The sequence below is a fragment of the Rhinolophus hipposideros genome, assembly GCF_964194185.1.
Source record: "Rhinolophus hipposideros genome assembly, chromosome: 7".
In the NCBI taxonomy this organism is placed as follows: Eukaryota; Metazoa; Chordata; class Mammalia; order Chiroptera; family Rhinolophidae; genus Rhinolophus; species Rhinolophus hipposideros.
The window spans coordinates 49,837,156-49,857,865 of record NC_138053.1 but is presented as its reverse complement, the minus strand read 5'-3'; positions in this window follow the sequence as shown (position 1 = coordinate 49,857,865).

Sequence of the window (20,710 nt, the reverse complement as noted above, 5' to 3'; positions counted from 1 at the left end):
TAACACCTTTCTAAAACAAAACAAAAAAAAAACCCTCCAGTTTTATGTTTCTAATTTGATAGTATAATAAGCAATAGCCTCATCACTGTCAACAAATATTTACTGAGTGCCACTGGGTGGTATGTTTCCAGCAGGATTAATTGTTCATTAATTATTCCCCTGGCTAAAGTGATGGCAGACTGAAACAAATAACACTGTGCAGAGGTCAGGGAAATGTTATTAGCCTACAGTAGGCCTGGCACTGGGAAATGAAAATGTCATTCTCCCCACAGGTGCTGCCTCCTATGGAGATTTGGGTCTGTAGTTTTTCATCTTATGAACTGTTTCTATTTTCAGGACTCAAGAGTTCTTTGTAGGTTTGCATAAGCTGTGGAAGTTCTAGAAACCATCAAGTGGGTACTTCTTGGTTCGAATTCTTCATTTACCTAAGAAGAGAGAGAATCGTCTTCTCAAATTTGATAGGTGGTGGAGTCTGGAAGCTACAAGCCTGAGAAATTTTTCCTCCCATAAAGCCATTCTCAGAAGCTTGATGACTCCCAGATTTCTATCTCCAGCCTAGACCATTCCCAAAAACATGCACGTGACATCATCTGACATTTAGACTGAAGCCAGTCCCTGTCCTGGGTGCTGAGAGCCTCAGGCCCTGTGCTCCTTCCTATGGTTATCCAGGCAGAGTACCCAATCTGGACTTGGCCCTGTGTGGGTTCTGGTCACCGGAGACGCCTGCCTCAAAATTGTCTGAGTCCTCTCTAGTGGCTAGGACGGGTCAGGGCCACTGGTGCCGTCTAGGAGGGGTGCCTTGAGCCTGGACGGATCAGCATGGGACCCAGTCTCGGTTTCTTCCCTTCTGGGCGTTCGATGGTCCTCTACATGTCTTCTCATGTCTTCCATGGAGTCTACCTCACTCCTGGAGTCTACCAAGTGCCCCAGCGAGCCCTGGGACTCTTATTGACCCCAGTTCTAGCAGGGCTCCTGGTGACAGGATGGCTCCCACTGGCAGATGCCTCAGAATCGGGTCAGATTGGGCTGCCCAGGATAATGCTGACATTGACTTTTTCTGACTCCTGTCAGACAGGGCAAGTTCAAGGCTCTGGGCCACTGAAGCACTGTCAGTTCTTGCCTTGAGCAGCCAGTGGGGCCCCTGTCCTGGCTCTCACCTGTGGGAGTTCCGAGCTCAGTGCTGCCCCGGGTCCACAGCACTGGAGTACTGCAGGGGTGGCAACGGGCATTCTTTGCTGGGGCGTCCTTCTCCAGACTCCGCTACCCCCGACCTCACCACCACTGCCACCTAGTGGTCACCCACCTCCACAGGCTCTGCCACACAGGGCACGCCTCCTCTAGGAGTGGCCATGACTAATTTTCTGCAGGTTTTCCAGACATCGCTCCACAATATCGACAGGTTATTGCCATCAATGCCCTCTGGCCTCTTTTGGATATGGTGCTCTCCTGGTCTCCTAGGTTGGTATTAAATTTTGCCAGATGAGGGATGGCCATTCCTTGAGTGGATACGTAGAACCTCTCTTCCAGCGCTGCCTCCTGATGGAGGTGTGTGGAAGGCAGGAGCACAGCGGACAATGAAAGAGATCACATTCTAGGAAAGCACTGATTATGGCCTACTGACCTGGTTGGAGGATGTTTACACTAGAAAATTCCCAACAATAGATGTATCAGAAATTTGTCATAAAATGAATTATCAGTCACATACTCTGAGTAAGACGTGCACTTGTGGTCATCATGCACAAAGCACAGTCGTCCCGTCTGAAAGCTGTGGAAGCCAGTAGTCACAGGCCACACCAAGAGTGTAGTGTCAGATGTACTGATGTCACCAGCATTAAACAAACAGTATGAGGAAGCGACAGAAACAAGACCCATATTGTTTTAGTGGGAGATACAAAAGTAGCACATTTGACAATAAAGAACAAGAAGAGATGGTTCCTGCTCCTCAATAAGAAGAGATGGTAATCTTCATGTGCACTGATTGGACAAAGAGCAAATACAGAAGCACCTCTTTTCAACCCACTAGTCTAACTCAGGTGGCAGATCACTACACCTCACATCGGCCTATGAATTTTTAAATACATTTTAATCAAATACATTTTGTAAATAAAAACTGTTTATATAGACAAGTATTCCATAAAAATATTTCCCAGAACCCTCCACACCCTAGGGGCAGGCCAGCTTGGCTTGAAGACAAGGTTCTGATCTTCCCTTGTCCCTAAACTTGTCCCTCCCACAGTATCTTCCATCTTAGAATACAGCAGTTCCAATCTTCCAGTGGTTCAAGCCAAAATATTGGAGTCATCCTTGACTCCTCCCTTTCTCTCAAACCCACTTTCAACCCATCAACAAAGTCTGTCAAATCTACCTTCAAACTGTATCCAAAATCCAACCACTTTTCACTTCCTCCCTACTATTATCTCCCTGGACCAAGTCTCCATCTTTTCTCCCCTAGATGATGGCACCATAAGTTTCACTACCAATCTCCATGCTTCCTCCCTAGCCTTCCTCAGATCTATTCTCCATAAAGTGTCCTGGGTGATTCTCTTAAAAACTAAGTAGATGTGTCACTCCTCAGTTCAAAACCTTCCAATTGCTTCCTGTCATAGACACGGAATTAGGCCACTCAGATGCCCTTCCAGGAAAGATAGGCTGCCCAGTTGTGGATTATATGACCACAATGTCCAGCTCCTTCAAGGTCAAAGCTACAGAGGACCTCTTTGTTCAGGTCACACCTTTCCTAGTCCAGCCTGCACCTGGTGCCTGAGCAAAGCAAGGGTATATAAGCCTGGCATTTTCACCTGACAAAGGGCAACTTTGACAGGCAATATCCTCTCCAGAACTCATCACTGGATTGGCATTTTTGGATCTTCATTATAATTCAACTTCAATCTCTGCCCGATCCTATCTCCTTCTCCTTTCACAGGTGTCAGACCTGCACTGTAGTCTGAAGGCTCTGCCTGCCTACTTCTGCTCCCCCTCCCCTGTAATTTCCATAAGCATTTTCTCACACCCGCAAATCGTGGCCTTCTACATTTTCTTGGCATCCGATTCCCAGAGGACCCCCAAATGACTCATTTTCCCTCACCATCCTACGTAAAAGAGCAACACACCCTCCTCAACACTCGATCCCCATTATTCTGCTTAGTTTTCTCCACAGTAATTGTCACCACCTGCCACACATATTTTTGTCATAAAATTTTTGTTTGTTTTTCATCTCTCCATAAACTAAAATATAAACTCCTCAAGGGCAGGGACTTGGCTTTGTTCACTTCCATATCCAAGTGTCTAGAACGATGCCTTGGATGCAGTAGGAACTCAATAAATACTTGATAAATGGGAAAACGAATGCATGTTTGGGAGACCCCTGCTAGAAAAAAGGAAACTTGAATAGCTGCAAAAATGCGTCATTGTGTACTTCTCTCAGAGATGTAAAAAAAATTTAAGAACTGAAAATTTTTGTGATTTGTTTATTACTTAAAAATTTGAGTCCAGAACCCAGGTGCCCAGATCCCATCTTCTTTTTTTCTACATGCACACATTTGTGCCTCAAATATTTATTCAGCACCTTCTGTGCGTCAGACACTGGGATAAGGTCTGAGAGATAAAAAGATGAAAATGACACTACTGGGCCTTTGTTCAGCCCCTGGACCAGTGAGGGAAACAGACAAATCCTCACTAAAGGAGTTAAGTGTTATAATAGATGCTACAGATGGTGCTTTGAAGGCACAGAGAAAAGCCGCATTAGGGAGGACGCAGGTGCCCGAAGGAAGCCCTGAGAAATATCTCCATCCTGCTCACATCTTTCTGTTCTGCAGACAGCTCCTAAGCTCATTCCGACCTCAGGACTTTTGCACTGACTGTTCCTTCTGCCTGGAGTAAATTTTTACATGGTGGTATCTTCTTGTCATTCATGTCTGAGGTCAAAAGTTGTCCTTCCAGGGAGGCCCTTCTGAACACCTAGAGTGCTCTACCCACTTAATCCTCCTGTCTCCTACACCCTGACTAGACACTCTGTCAAGTAGCTTGGCTTTGGTCCTTCATTGCTCTTCACATGTCCTCTTTATTTATTTATGTATTGTATCCTTTCTGTCTTTTCTACCCTGTATGGTAAGTCCTCTGAGGATGGGAACTTTGTTTTTTGGCTCTCTGCTCTAGCTCCAATGCCTACAGGGGAGCCTGGCATACTTAAGGGACTCAACAAGCACACATTGAATGATTACGTAGAAAAGTGCATAAAAAGATGGTGCTTCACAAAGAACCACCAGTAAGTCAGGGGCGTGGGGGTTAGAATGGAGCAAACCACACCAGGGGAAATGTTTCTGCAAAGAAATGGATCGTGCTACTCTTTTTTTATCTCCCCAGGGATCCCAACATCAGAAGTCTTCAGGTCTGGGTGCTAGTGTATGGGGATATGAAGATTCATTATACCATTCTCTTTACTTTTGTATTCTGGAATTTCTCATAATAAAAAAATTAAGGAAACAAAAGTCTTGGGGCCAAATAGGTAATATAAATGTATGAAACATCTCTGTTTTAAGCCTAAAGGTGGGACCTGGGGTGAACTGGAGACAGCAAGCTCTGTGCAAAAATATTCAAATCAAATTCTTCCCCCAAATCTTGGTGAAATCTCAACAAAATGTGGCTGAGTTCAGCCTATTTGTGACCCCTCCCTAGCATAGGCTAAGTCATGGATCCTAAACAATCTACTCACTCCATTCTGAAAAATTTTACTCAGGAATCTTCAACAATCTGGAGACCAAATCTCAATAATATTGAAGAATCAGGCTCTTTTCCAGGACCTCACTTCTGCTGCTACTCTTATGGCAGTCTTATGGCAGACTGTTCATTTCCCTACTGCGAGATAATAGAAAATGTGTATCTCTGTCCTCAGTTCCTGGTACAGAGCTCCCGAAACCCTTGTACATTCCTAAGTAATAAGAGCACTAACAGCATCTTTTGTTGTGGTGAGGTGACCCTGAGTGGGCTCCTGGATGCCTATTGGATGGGGGCTGGTCACCAGAAAGACCAAGGCATGATTAGGGGTGGAATTTTCAGCTCCATTCATCATCCTCCAGAAGGGACGGGCTAGAAATGAGTTAATGATTGATCATGCCTACATAAGAAAGCCTCCATAAACTCCCAGTAGCATGGGGTTCAGCGAGCTTTCAGTCTGGTGAACACATCCACATTGGGAGGGTGACCCACCCCAACTCCTGGGGACAGAAGCTCCTGCACTTGGGACCCTCCCAGACCTCGCCCCGTGTGTCTCTTCATTTGGCTGCTCATCTGTATCTTTTCTCATATCCTTTAATAAACTGGTAAATGTAAATAAGTGTTCCCTTGAATTCTGGGAGCCACTCTAGCAAATTAACTTAACCCGAGGAGGGGGTCATGGGAACTTCTGGCTTATAGCTAACTGGTCAGAAGCACAGGTGACAACCCGGACTTGTGACTGATGTCTGAAAGAGGGGAGGGGCACTCTTGTAGGACTGAACTCTTCACCTGTGGGATCTGACACTACCCTTCAGGTAGTGTCAAAATTGAGTTAAATTGTAGGACACCCAGCTGGTATTGCACAGAATTCTTAGTATGGGAAACCCCCACACACACACATTTGGTGACCAGAAAGTAAAGTGTTTTGTGTGAGTAGTAAAGGAGACAGACACACAGGACAGACGCACAGGTGGGAAACAGTTTTCCTCTACACCTGCCTTCTCTAAAATTCCCTGTAGGGGAAGGAGGTAGTGATAGCTCCTCTAATCTCCCCACTGCAACTTCGACCACCACTTCCACCCCCTTGTAAAGCTCTTCTCCTTAGAGGCTCATGGAATCCAACCACCTTAATCTTGCAATCTTCTACCCCACGTCCCTCCAGCGCAGTCAGCAGGGGCTTGAACACCTACCTCCTGGCAGTCTCTGTCTGTCTGTCTCTCTGTCTGTCTCTCTCTGCAACCTCAGCCTCCAGTCAGTATCCCGGAAAATTACAACCATCCACGAAGATGACTGTGGGGACAGAGCCACAAGTGCATTCTCCAGGCTCTTGGCCTCACATAGAAAGGTGCTGATTCAGGGAGTAAATGGCCATCAACTGTGATCAGATGGCCATCAGCTGTGGCTAGTTGGCTGTCAGCTGTGACCAGTGAGCCACTGGCCACTAATATAACTGCCGTGGCTACGCTAGCAGCAAATGGGGGCTAGCAAGAAGATGGTGGCTGAGTTGGTAAGCGCGGACTGCTGTTAGGACTGCAGAGTGTGGATTGCGGATTCTGTGGCTCCTGCTTCCTGTGCCTCCAACCCAGCCGCCAGAGAGACTATAGTGATCTGACTCCCCTACTTATGGCTCTGTGGGTGTTCCTTTTTGGCCTCACCATATCCTGCGTTCTTATGTGGGGAGCAGGAGCAGAGACCCCGCATGATGCCCTGCATGACAATGACCCAGCCAGTGGCCTCCTCTCAGCAGCATTTCGCCCCCCTCGAAGGTCACTGCAGCAGGTCCATTCTAAGCTAAACCTGACCCTCATTAGTACCCGCGCGCCTGACACCCCACTCTCGGAGCAGCCTCCCTTCTGAATGTAGGGCCCCCTCAGTCCTACTGCATCCAGGATATCCAACACTTGGACCTATCGTCTCTTTTCAACCTATCCGTGCCTGCCTAACTTCATTTCCTCTCCTTACATACAGCCGTGTTTTGCAACCTTAACTAAATATTAGAATCACCTGAGGAGTTTTGAGGCTCAGATGACAAAACTGCCTTAGTCAATGACATCAGGTCCTCTGAGGGAGGGACTGAGGCATGAGGACTTTGAAAGGCTCCCCAGGAGATTCAAGGTGCAGAACCACTTGGGGCTCTTCCACCTGGGCCTCACGGTCCATCACATTCACCACTTTCCCCACCAGAACCTTCACTTCCTCCTCTTCCCTGCCATGTGTTCCCTGCAAAGCTCAGCCCTGGAGCAACCCCACTGCATACCTTCTCTGTTCCTACACAGAAGCTGCTGAGCCCTGCTGGAGGAAAATCACAAAACTGTCAGCTTCTCTAGAAGGAAAGTCTTACATAAAGCACTAACATGGTGTCATGCAGGGCGTCATGCGGGGTCTCAGCTCCCGCTCCCCACATAAGAACACAGGACATGGTGGGGCCAAAAAGGAACACCCACGGAGCCATTGATAGGGGAGTCACACCACTATATTCTTGCTGGCGGCTGGGTTGGAGACACAGGAAGCAGGAGCCACACAATCTGCAACCCGCCATCTTCCGCTTCTCTGCCAAGCAACCAACCCCTTGCTAACTGCAATCCGCACTTGCCAGCTCAGCCACCATCTTCTTGCTAGCCCCCATTTGCTGCTAGTGTAGCCACAGCAGTTATATTAGTGGCCAGTGGCTCACTGGTCACAGCTGACGGCCAACTAGCCACAGCTGATGGCCATCCAATCACAGTTGATGGCCATTTACTGCCTGAGCCAGCACGTTTCCACGTGAGGCCGAGAGCCTGGAAACTGCTCTCCTGGCTTTGTCCTCACACATGGTGAGACTGGAAGAACATCAGGAAGAGTCATGCTTTTGATACACACTTCTTTAGACAATCTTACCAAATGCACGTCCCTGGGAAAGGTTATAAATCTATGAATAAGAATTAATTTATTTAATGGCATAATTGCTGGGACTCTTGTTTACAAGTAACAAGATGAAACCTCCTTGAACAAGATGTAAAGCAGCAGGACGGTGTGAGATTCTGATTAAGAGGTAGTCCTGCCCCTCGTATTAGCAGAATAATGCAGGGTTCGTGCTGTGTTGAGAAAAGTTATTAAATTCTCAGAGTTGAAGTGAAGAGGGACCAGTTGCTAATTGGCGACACCCAGGGGCTGGAGACACTAGACTCGTTTGCTAGGTTCTGCCTTTGAAAAGGTTTCAGAGGGGGACTTATTTTGGGAGGTAGGACAAGGTTTGATAAGAAACTTTGGTCTCTGGATTGGTCTCCTTTCTAAAGCCAAGGGAGGGGAACTCAATGGAACCACTCCAAGCTGCCGGATGTCTAGGAGAAAGAGAAGCCTTACACCTGTCCCTGGTTGCGTGACTCGTGAGCACTGGCCTTGCCAACCTACCTCAAGCTGCCAGGAGGGAAATAAGCATTGAGGCCAAAGGTGTGACTGTGAGATCAGAATAGAGGAGCCAGTGAGCAGCCCCTCAAATTACCAGTTCCTCAGAGGTAAAGAGAATGAGCCTATTCAGCTCCCCGTAGCCCCCAGAGTTGGGACCATGGAAGGTGTATAAGATTAGAGTCCGCAGCCTTACCTACTGAGGACCACATTGGCATGAAGCAAAGAGGCTCTGGCTGCAGAGGGATGTGGTGGGAACCTCCAGGCCTGGGGTCACTAGACCCCTCAAATGCCTCCCCTTAGTATTGGTTGGGCTCCAGTCCCTTAAGAGCCTCCACCCATATCTTCAGAGACAATGAGCTCCATACGGAGTACAAACAACAACTTCACTTCGGAGATATCTTTTGCCTTTCCCTCCTCCCTCTACCCATGCTAGAGGGTGGGGGTACATTGTGGAAGAAGGTGGGCTTTTATGAGAAAACAGTGCATCCTCCTCCGTCACTGACATACACAAACACACAAGTCACTGGGGCCACGAGCCTTGTATGGTGAGAGGAAAGGAGGATGTTTGGATCAAACTTGAGCTTTTAAAATGAATCAGGATGTGTGTAGAAAGATTAGCAATTTGGATTAGATGTTATCTCCTGTTCCAATCAACCATGGCTGGAGTGAGTCTTCTAATATAATAATGGCTATTAGGTAGCCACCCTGTGAATGAGGGAACCCTTTAAAAGACAGGCAGATATAGTGAACATAGCAGAAACCCCAAAGGTTGTCCTCCATGGGCTGCTTTTCTTCCTGACTAGAAATTGGAAGACATGAAAATATTGAACTTCTAGGCAGCTAAGGCATGCTGCAGTAAGGAGGAAGGAATGAAGAAGCAACAGAGAAAGAGAAGCTAAAAGACACATTCTATTTAAATATAGCCAGCTCTAAATCCAGCCTTTAGCCAGCTTATTTCTTCTTGATGGAACTTTTGTTCCTGTGACGTTCACATTTTTCAATGGAGGCTTCACACTTCATTATTTACTATATTTCTCTGGCCCCACAGATTATCTTTGACTAATATGTTACTCAAAGGACAACATGTGACTGCATTACAAACTCAAAGGGGGAAAAAAACCTGTAGGGACAATAAAATATCTGGAGGAACACTGAGAAGGTTAGAAAAATTAAAAATGATTGCTAAAACACACATATAAACAAACATGAAAAAAATATACAAATAGCTTAAGGGTATAAGACAAGAAACTGGAATTCTATCTGTCGCATCTTATGCCTGGAAAATGAGGGTGATACATACCACCATCATGAAACATATGTATTATTACAGGAAAGTCTCCAGGTGACTGCCCCAAGGTATTCACCTGTCGGAAGCATATGACTGTCAAGATGAATCAGAGCTGCATAAATTAACCCGCGGGTGCATTGTAGGCAGTAATATATTTTTGAGAGCAAGACTGTAGCCTTGGATTTGTGAGCAGGAGTAGGTGTGCAGAGAATGAAAAACAAGGGCCAGGAGAAAGAACAAAACAAATTCCTAATTCTTCACCTGCTTATACAATTCAGCAGCCGGGCTGATGGTTTCAAACAGGACAAGAGATGGGATGTACCAACATCTCCTAGAGAACTAACATAATTATTTTTTGCCTGTGAAAAGAAGTATAATTAGAAGTAATGACATTATTTTAAAGGAAAGTTGAAAATGTATTTCCTCAAAATGTACACTCAGGACTGGATTAACGGAACCAGATAGAGAAATTAATTAACAAGCCCGCTTGCTCTCCAGTTTCTAAGCTTTATTTATGTTTCCAAATTCTAATAACCCAATACCCTATTTAATGATGAAGAGCAAGAAATAGGATCCAGGTGGATGTAAAGTGTATGTCAAAGGCATAAGCAACACATGTGCAGGGAATGTGGGACTCTTACTTCCAACACCCCCATCAACACACTGTAGGTGATGTCCCGGGGGATGAGAATCAGAGCAGGGGAAGTAGGGACAGGGATCAAACAGACCAAACAGAAAGGGGTCCTACAAAAGGCCCTGGGGGCCTGGAAGGTAGACTGTTCACCTCAGAAAGGGGAAGAATGACTCCCTGACCCTTCGTACTGCCATACTAGCCCCCAAATTGTCTCTGATAATTCAATATGCTGCTTAACAAATGAGATATATTCTGAGACGTGTCCTTAGGCGATTTCGTCGTTGTTCGACCATCATAGAGGCATGTACACAAACCGAGACGGTAGAGCCTACAACACCCCTATGCTGGATGGTATAGCCTATTGGTCCTCGGCTACAAGCCTGCACAGCGGGCTGCTGTACAAAACACCATGAGATTAAATCAAGCACAAGAGAAAACGACGCCATCAAGAGACACAGTAAACAGATGCTGGAGGCTGCCGCCAGCATAACACCACCATACCATTTTACAGCAAACTTCTTTTTTATATGCAGAAAGACTGCACTCTAAAAGAAAGATACAAAGTGTAGTATTGTAAATACATAAGCCAGTAACAGAGCTGTTTATTATCATTATCAAGTAGTATGTACTGTACGTAACTGTGATGAGAGGAATTGGGGGGACTTTGGATCAAACTTGAACTTTTAAAATGAATCAGGATGTGTGGAGAAAGACTCTGATTAGCAGTTTGGACTCTGCTTTTATACGGCTGGCAGCCCAGTAGGTTTGTTTACAGTAGCTTCACCACAAACATGGGAGTAATGCATTGCCTATGAACCCCACAACAGCTAGGAGACCTGTCACTAGGAGACAGGAATTTGTCAGATCCATTTTAACCTTATGGGACACTAACATATATGCGGTTCATCATTGGCCAAACCGTTCGTTATGTGGTACGTGACTGTAATATATCCTCCGTGGTCCTTTAAAGTCTCATCTCAAAAAAATACTCTGACTCTGAGTGGTGAACACACAATGGGATTTATAGATGATGTAATACAGAATTGTACACCTAAAGTCTATGTAACTTTACTAACCATTGTCACCCCAATAAATTTAATGAGAAAAAAAAAGAAGACACTATGTCATTGGTTTCTCATTTCCACCTGGGAATTCTTAAAGATGTGAAATGTTTTTCCCACCAGGTTCATAGATTTCTAGGAAATTTTTGGATTTCCTGGAACTGTTATGTATAATTTTTAAAAAGCCAACAGTAATTCTCACCCCGCAGACTCTGCTGAAAAAAAAAATTGATGGGAAATGTTTGAATACACAGAAAACTTGTCGAAAGTAAGATCTATGACTTCGTGAAATAGTAAAAAGAAGAAAAAAACATTTTTAAAGATATTTAGCATTAGAATGAACATATATTATTTATGTAAATAAAACTATACTTTGGAGAATAACCTGCCCACAATGAAATTCTTTTGTTTACAGATGGAGTGGCATATTAAAATATTTGTTATTTGTTGATTCATTTGTTGATTCAGTAACATTTATTGAGCGTGTACTCCTATAGGCAGACACCATGCCAGGTGCTGGGGTGGAAAAAGGAATAAAAATAGTGATAATAATAACTCCCATTTCCTGAGTGTTTATTACACAACTATCATCTTGAGCCCCACAATAACACGTTGAGCTCCATATCATTATTTACATTTTCCAGACTAGGAAACTGAGGGTTGTCTAAAGCCACCTAAACTAAAAGGATGGAGCAAGAGTCAAGCCAGGGGTGGCCCCAGTGTCTGCTGCTCTTATTCACCGCAGGAACTTCCTGCAGTAATGCTAATTGATTTAGAGTTAATTTCAAAATCCCTAGCAGTTGGTATATTCTTGGCACATAGTAGACTCTTAATAAATATTTGCTAAATGAATTGAAACTGAATCACCAAATTGGTATTTTAATTTCGGTTTGTTTCAGAAAAGAGTATGTTACCTACTTATTCTGTTTGGTGGATGTGATTGTAAATAAACATAATCTGACCAATTGCTTGTGAATATTATGTTGGTCACTCTTGATACTCTTGCTATAGTTGTCGTGCGGGGCGGCCTACGGGGTCTCAGCTCCCGCTCCCCACATAAGAATGCAGGACATGGTGAGGCCAAAAAGGAACACCCATGGAGCCATAGGTAGGGGAGTCATACCACTATATTCTCGCTGGCGGCTGGGTTGGAGACACAGGAAACAGAAGCCACACTATCTGCAACCTGCTGTCCACTTTTCTGCAATCTGTGACCCGCACTCCTCCATGCTAGCTGCAATCCGCTCTTGCTAGCTCAGCCACCATCTTCTTGCTAGCCCCCATTTTTTGCTAGCTTAGCCACAGCAGTTATATTAGTGGCCAATGGCTCACTGGTTACAGCTGACGGCTAACTAGCCTCAGTTGATGGCCATCCAATCACAATTGATGGCCATTTACTACCTGAGCCAGCACCTTTCTATGTGAGGCCGAGAGCCTGGAAACTGCTTTCTGGGGCTTTGTCCCCACAGTTGTCAAGTGGGAAGCTTCTATATACATAGATTTCAAGAATAAATTGCAGATTTTAGAAGTTTACATGGTGTAATTCCAGAACCTAACACTCCTTTCCCTCTACAGATGATTCAGATTTTGGTGTTGATTGGAGGTGCTGGAGCTTCACAAGCTAATTTAAATTGAGGTTTATTGGTGTTTTTTTTTGTTTTTTTTGTTTTTTTTAAGAAAAACACTAATTGCTGTAAGAGAGAAGGATTAGGAAAGGTGTGTGGTACCGGAATACCTGGGTCCCATCCCGGTCTGCTATGGGCTAGTGGTCTGACCATTGAAAAGTACACCTCTGAGCCTGATTCTTCTAAAATAGAGTCAGAATGATCTTCCAATTGTGATGTAACTCCAAGACTTTCCTCATTCGTATTTAAACAGAGGTCCTTTAAAGAAAATCAATTTGAGATCCTCAACTTGAATTTAAAGAACCGTTTCCTACTGTTAATCAGCCTAACAACACATAGCTATGGTCCAGATGTTTGTATGTTTTCTTTCCTACCTTTCCTTTAATAATCACTCCATCACACACACCATCTATATATACCTTTATTTTTTTAAAGCACACCTTTCCTCATCCTAAATCTTTCTACAATGAGTTGTAAAACCTGAGACATAAAATCTCTGAGGTACTAAACACAGGAAGATTCCTAAATACTGATGTTGAAAAGTGAATGATTTTGATGATTGATTAATCTTTTTGCAAGTAAGGTAGGTCCTAGTCCTTTACTATCAATATAATTCATAGTATGGCGTGTTAACTGATAATAATTCATTAATAATATATCATTATATAATTTTTGATGTAAAACTTGAAGGAGTTCAGAGAATTGAGCGATAGTACTATAACAAAATATTCTTTCCTATCCGTTATTTATGTGAATAAGGTTTCTCAGAACTTATATCCATAAAACAATAGACATAGCATTGATGATAAACTGTTTTATCCTAGCCATAAACAATATTCAAACATGGATATATAAACTAATTGGAAAAAATAGTTCCATTCCTCTAATTAAGAAAAGTTATTTCTAATAAAATTTTATTATTCATGATTACTTACCAAAATTTGTCATATATTTGTATTTTTTATAATCTCTATGTTAACAATAGCCATAACTCAATTGGAAGAAATTTTTTAAAAACTTAGAAATTTTAGATTTAAATGTATACACATATTTTTGTTGTAGAAACGTTTGATGGGTCTATCCGTACAAGAGTATCAGGCATACAAATATATGACATTGAGAAGGGTTGAAGGAATGGAATGAGAATACAGATTTAAGGGAGAGAAATGAACACTATAATATTTTACACTGCTAAAGAAGAGCTCATTAATGTATTTTTAAAAGAGATGAAGGCAGGAATCAAATTGATTTGGTATTTTGATTCCAATTAATAAAGTTGTCTTTCTAAAATGTTTACACTGTTAGAAATTACATCCTTAGCAAATATTTATGATTTTAAAAAAATTAATAACTCGGAAATGCAAGTTAATGCAAGAGGGTGTCAATTGTTATGTTTTGTTTTTCAATTACATTGGAAGCTAATGCAGCAAGAAAGTTTGAAAGCTGCGGTATCAAAGATCTGAGGTCCATACCAACTCTAAAGAATCTGTGGCTTTACTGTTTCAAAACTTCTAGTCAAAGAAATGAACACGTTGTGATATCAGGTAGAAAACGGTCATTTCAGAAAATTTTTCTGTTTGCACAATTAGCACTAATAACACTTTATATGCAATTGAGTTTCATTAAAATGGCTCTTATGAAAAATCAACATTCATAAAATCCAAGAACAAACTGTAGAGATTGATGTTAAATCCAATTTAACATCCATTCAGTCATTCATTCAACAAATTACTGAGTCCCTCTTGGAGCCAAGCCTGTGGGAAGATGTGGGAGGCAGAGCCTGAACAAAACAGTCAAGGGCTCTGTTCCTTACCAGCTTGCACTGCAGCGGGGAAAGGCAGCCCGTAAGCAGGCAAGCACATAACTAAGATAACTTCAGATTATACTAAGTGCTGAGGAAAATGAAAACCAAGGGAAGTGATAACAAGTAACTGGGGAGTGGAGTTTGAGGGGCATTGACCTCGAAACTAATGAAGCTTAAATTTCAGAGCTCTTCGTCTGCAGGTCCCTTCTGAGTCCCCTGGAGGGATGGTAATGGCGGGCGTGAAGGCACATGTGCACACCCATGCACACACACCCACACACCCCACACACCCCAAAACAAAAACAAAACACTTGAAATGCCTTAAAGTCTTAGAGCCCATACATGAAAAAATCTAACAGAGATTTCTCAAATTTTGACAATCTTAAAAATTTACATGCTATTTTCAATGAGTAGTGAAACCAAGTAACTTTTCTAAACTAACTAAAAACACATTTAACTCAGTGATACTATACTAAAGACTGAATTAGCTGTATATTCACAGTATAATATAACACCACCATTGTCATATGAAGAGATGATCAATGAGTATGTAGCCAAAATGGAAGGTTAAAAAAGTATTATAACAGTATGTTCTTTTTCTGGCTTTTCTGATGGTGGGAGTATGTGCATCGTTTGTATTTTGTCCTTTGTTGTGATTTCTTTTCTTTCTCTGAATAACTATTCACTGTTGTAAGAATTTTTATATTCATAATTTTATTACGTTGGTGCAAACGTAATTGCGGTTTTTGCAATTATTTTTAACCTTTCAAACTGCAATTACTTTGGCACCAATCTAATATATTGTTTTTCTCAAATTATGTAAACCTCAGGCCTCATAAAATCTGTCAGGTCCCTGGGCAGAGCTACCTTAGATGGAAGGATCTGGAAAGCCCTTTCTGAGTTGCTGACATTGGAGCAGAGACCTGAATGAGGACAGATTCCAGGAAGAAATAACAAGTGGCGAGGCTTTGAAGCAAGATGATCTTGGCTTGAGCAGGCCAGTGTGGCAGGAGCAGGAAGGTGGGCAGCAGCCAGCTCATTCAGGGCCTTGGAGGCTGGGGAAGAAGCTTGATCTCATTCTAAATACAACCAAATAACAATCTGATTCATATTTAAACATAGCACATCGATGTAAAAATATACGGAATATTTAAAATAGCCTGAAGTCCTAAATTTATATGCTTAGATACCTTCGCACTCATCAAATATAGAAACCTTCTGTGTTAAAGGCTACTGCCTCTCAATGATAAAAGAATATTCAGAATAACATAATTTCTAAGTTAAAGTAAAACAAAATCCATTGGTGGTGATAAATTCTCTTTCACTACACAATAAACCAAAATACCCAAATTTTACAATGTATAAGTTCTAAGGTTACAAAGCTAACAATATAATTTTCAAATAAATCTGAGACTAGTAAGACTACACACTAACTACTATGAAGAACACACATCAGGATAACTCTTTACAATGGGCTTCAATGTCTTGGTTTTTACTTCCTTCCTACCCTCTCTCCTCTCTTCCTTATTGGCTCCCGTCCCTACTTCCCTCCCTTCCCACCTTTATTCCTTCCAACCTTCTTTTCTTGTTTCCACCAGTGGTTATGAGAACCTGCTTTGCTCTATGCACATGTATAGAGGTAATGAAGAAAGACATCTGCCTGCGGCTTAGTAAGGAAAACGAACATCAGCAAATAAGTTATTGATTGCAATTGTAGTGTTTGCTACTGAAAGAGAAGTTTGGGGTGCCATAGAAGATCTATCAGGAATCTACACTGGTCTAGGGAGGTAGCAAAGGTCACTGTGATGAGGTGACCTCAAAGTTGACGCCTCAAGGACCAGTAGGAATTAGGCAGGTGAGGGTGGAGGGGCGGAGTGTTTCAGGCAGAAGCAGCATCTGCAGAGGCCAAGAGATGGGAAACAGAAGTGAAAGAAGACCAAGCAGAGAGGGGGAGGGGCTGTTTTTGAGGCAGGAGAGGTGGGTGGGGGTCCTGTTATGAAGCCCCTTGCAGGCCATGAGAAGGATTTTAGACTTAATCCTGAGAGTGATGGGACAATGAATGGTCAAGGATTAAATAAGTGGGTTGAATAGGGCTTTTTGTGTTGCAAATGAACCACAGCTCTTTGTTACCCATCTACCCAGTTCCCTAAACCAGAGGCAGCCAATATTACTAGGGTTTTCTAAGTTCATTCAGAAGTAGCTACGCCTATACATGCAAATTTATCTATCTTACCATCAAATAAATCATGATAGCATACTGCACACACTGTCTTGAAACTTGTTTTTTCAACTTAACAATGTATCTTAGCAGTCTACCCATATCAGTATATACAAAGCTGTCTCATTCTTTTTTTTCCTCTGGACTTGATTGTCTATTGTATGCATGTACCATGATTTATTTAACTAGTTCCCTGTTGGTGGACATTTAGGTCATTTCCAGGCTTTTGCTACTGCAAACAATGCCACAGTGAATGTTGTTACATGTATCATTGTCACCGATGAAAAAAATATCTGCCAAATTCCTAGAAGTGTAATTCCTGGGTCAAAGAGAATGTTCATTTGGAATTTGGATAGATATTGCCAAAATGCCTTTTTAGAAGTAATATTAGTGTGTACAACTAATGAAGTTAATACTGTGTATACCACATATGCAAGGATATGACTGATGAAAAAGTGGTGTCCCGGTAGAGATTTAATTTGTACTTTTTTAAATTAAAAGTGAGATTGGGCATCTTTTGATCTGATTAAGAGCTAGTACTTACTACAAATTAAAAATGATCTAATTAGGCTGAGAATCAAACAAAGGCCTAGAGCTAAACAATTATGTTTCTTTCATTCAAGAAATAGTTTTTAAAAAACGATTCTGCAGTAGGCACACTCATATCATAGGCACTGATGACTGACGATTTTAAGGTGGGTAAGACTTGGTCCTGACCCAAATGAACTCAAGTCTAATGAGGGAGATGGATGTGGAAATATTAAATGTAATATGCTATTTAAAAAAAGAAGAAGGAACACAGAATGCGGGAGCATAGAGAAGAGCAACTAATGCTTAAATGCCAGCCCCTTACATATATTTTCTTAGAATACTTAATTTTTAAAAGGCAAGGAGACACAGACAATAATTTAGTGGTTACCAGAGGGTAAGGGGGTGGGGGGTGGGTGATGAGGGTAAAGGGGATCAAATATATGGTGATGGAAGGAGAACTGACTCTGGGTGGTGAACACACAATGGGATTTATAGACGATGTAATACAGAATTGTACACCTGAAATCTATGTAATTTTACTAAGAATTGTCACCCCAACAAATTTAATAAAAAAAAAAAAAGGCAAGGAGTTGGGGGAAGCAAGTAATTAATTCTTTTCAATTTTTTAAAGGCTACTTGGGTTGCTTTTAAAACTTGACTCTGTGCATTAGCAAAACTATCCATAATTGTTTTAATAGAACTGGAATTTTTTTAAGTGTTTAAACTGAAAATATGTTTGAAATTATGGTTAAGATCATCTTCATGGAAGGGCAGTATGGGTGACACAAAGGGAGCAGGTACCTTGGCACACTATGACTTCATTTTAAATTCTGAGGCCACAATCAATTTTACATAGAGGACCTCAGTTCAACCCAATGTCATAACCCACCATGCCCCCTGAGTATCAAACAAGATGTGTTTAAATGGATCACTTTTGTCTTTGAGGAACTCTTGGATGAAAACCAACATTCTGTCAATAGTTTTATCCCTAGAAAAAGCACTTTGGCACTTGAATATTTTTAAATGTTTTAAAATCTGTTTCCCCCTTCTGGTCTTTGCTTAATAGTATATTAGGTACCTAGTGATATTCAATGTAAAATAGGGCTGGAGATTAAACAGTCTCTCAGCTTCCAAATGACACAGCAGAATAGCAAAGGACAACGATATTGGCAAAAAGAGTGGGTCATACATTTTTACCCTGCCCTTCCTCCTCTAAGTAACAGACAGCAGAAGCTAAAAAATTCAAAGACCCTGAGCAAGAAGGCACTTGTCAGGAGCCAACATTCCAGTGCTCAGGGGACATCAGTCCTTCATGGTGTTGGGCTAGGGACTTGGGTTCACATGGGAAAGGGAAGGTGCAGGTGGCCATTGTACATGACTCTGCTCTCCTTGGACCAGCACCTACGTCCAGCTGTGCGGTCAGGGCCTCCCTGAGCATGTACGTCTCATGCCTGCGGGATGTTTAGATTCATCCCTTGAAAACTTAGTAAGGCTGTCCTCCCAGTATTAACAAAACCTTTTAAAAAAGCCAAGCCTGTGCTCCTAAAGATGTTTTCCTCTTTTTCTGTGAAGTGCATCTTGACCTTCCTTCCATCAAGTCACCTTCATCCCAAATCATCCTGTTGACAATATGGTTAGAACATTTAAAATCTACTCCCTTAACAACTTTTGAGAGACATGTTCATGGATGGTTTGGAAACAAAAGAACACAAAGAAATGGTTTACTATCTGCAGGTGAAGAAATTTGGTTTGGCTTAAGGAAGAATGTATTGAAAAAGGAAACACTTGTGAACCTTTCTGCTTCAGTAGAATCGAATATCTGGAATATGGGGAGATTAGGACAAGCATCCTATGTTGTATGTGACTTCAATCGGGTCAGGCTTACGACTGAACTAAAAAGCACCTTGAGAGTCCTTGCAGCTCATGGAACCATGATTAAATGAGTTGATTTCTGTAGTACAGCCCCTGGAGTTCCTCGGTACGGGTGCAAGGAAGGGCCACATAAGCCCTGCACTGACAATATTAAAAGTCTCATTGTCTTTCTTTTGAAGATTTAGATGAGTATTCTCAAAATTCCATTCACAAAATATTTTGCATGAACCTACAAATAATTCAGCTGAGCACACTCAAAGTCTTTAACATCCTGAAATTCATTGTGCCTCCATGCAAAATTGGTGAAAGGCTTTCCTGTTGTGTAACAAATAGAGCAAAATGTTGACTTGGTTCTAAGTGATGGTGTTAAGTACAGCATACGGATTTATTAAGACTTAGAAAATAATTCCTCATTATTATTAGCATCAGGAATTCAAAGCATCCAACATCAAAAGTAGAATTCTGGATCAATTTAACTACAAGCAGATCCTTCACAGTGAAGTACAATTCTTATCTACTGAAAAAGAGTATTAAAATACAATCAGATGCTGGGAAGAAACTCTGCTCCACATATGACAAACAAATGGTTCTTTTTCATAGACAAATAGCTTATGTGTAGTTTTTTTTTAAAGTACTGAAAGCAAAAATTTTCATTTCTTGCTGGTGGGAATGCAAACTGGTACAGCCGCTTTGGAGGACAGTTTGGTAGTTTCTTACAAAACTCAGCATACACTTACCCATGTGATTCAGCAATCATGCTCCTTGGTATTTACTCAAATTAATTGAAAATTAAGTCCCTACAAAAACCTACACATGAATGTTTACAGCAGGTTTATTCATAATTCCCCAAACTTGGAAACAACCAAGATGTCCTTCAATAGACAAATAAATAAACAAAACATTGTGTAGCCACACAATTGAATATTATTCAGTCATAAAAAGAAATGAGCTCTTAAGCCACAGAAAGACATGGAGGAACCTCAAATATATATTGCTAAGTCAAAGAAGCCAGTCTGAAAAGACTATAAACGGTATGATTTCAACTGCGAGTATGTTACATCATGGAAAAGACAAAACTATAGAGACAATAAACTATAGAGATCAGAGGTTGCCAGAGGTTATGGGGGAGGGAGGAAGGAATAGATGTACACAGAGGATTATTTTTAGGGCAGTGAAAACTATTCTGTATGATACTCTCATGGTGGATACATGTACATTTGTCAAAACCCCATAGCATGTACAACACAAAGAGTGAACCTACTATAGACTTTAGCTAATAATAATGTATCAACATTGGTTCATCAATGATAAAAAATGTACCATAATGCAAGATTATTCAATAATAGGGGAAATGAGGGCAGAGTGGATGGAGATGCTATGTGGGAAATCTTTGTACTTTTTTCAGTTTTTCTGTAAATGTAAAACTGCTCTAAAAATATGTCTATTAATTTTTTAAGTAATAGAAAAATAGAGAAGTAGGTAAAAGAATAAAATTATTCAAATAAAATATGTGTGGCTGATAAACAAAAACTTTGAATGTCATTCACAATACAAATGATGCAAAAACAAATGACAGT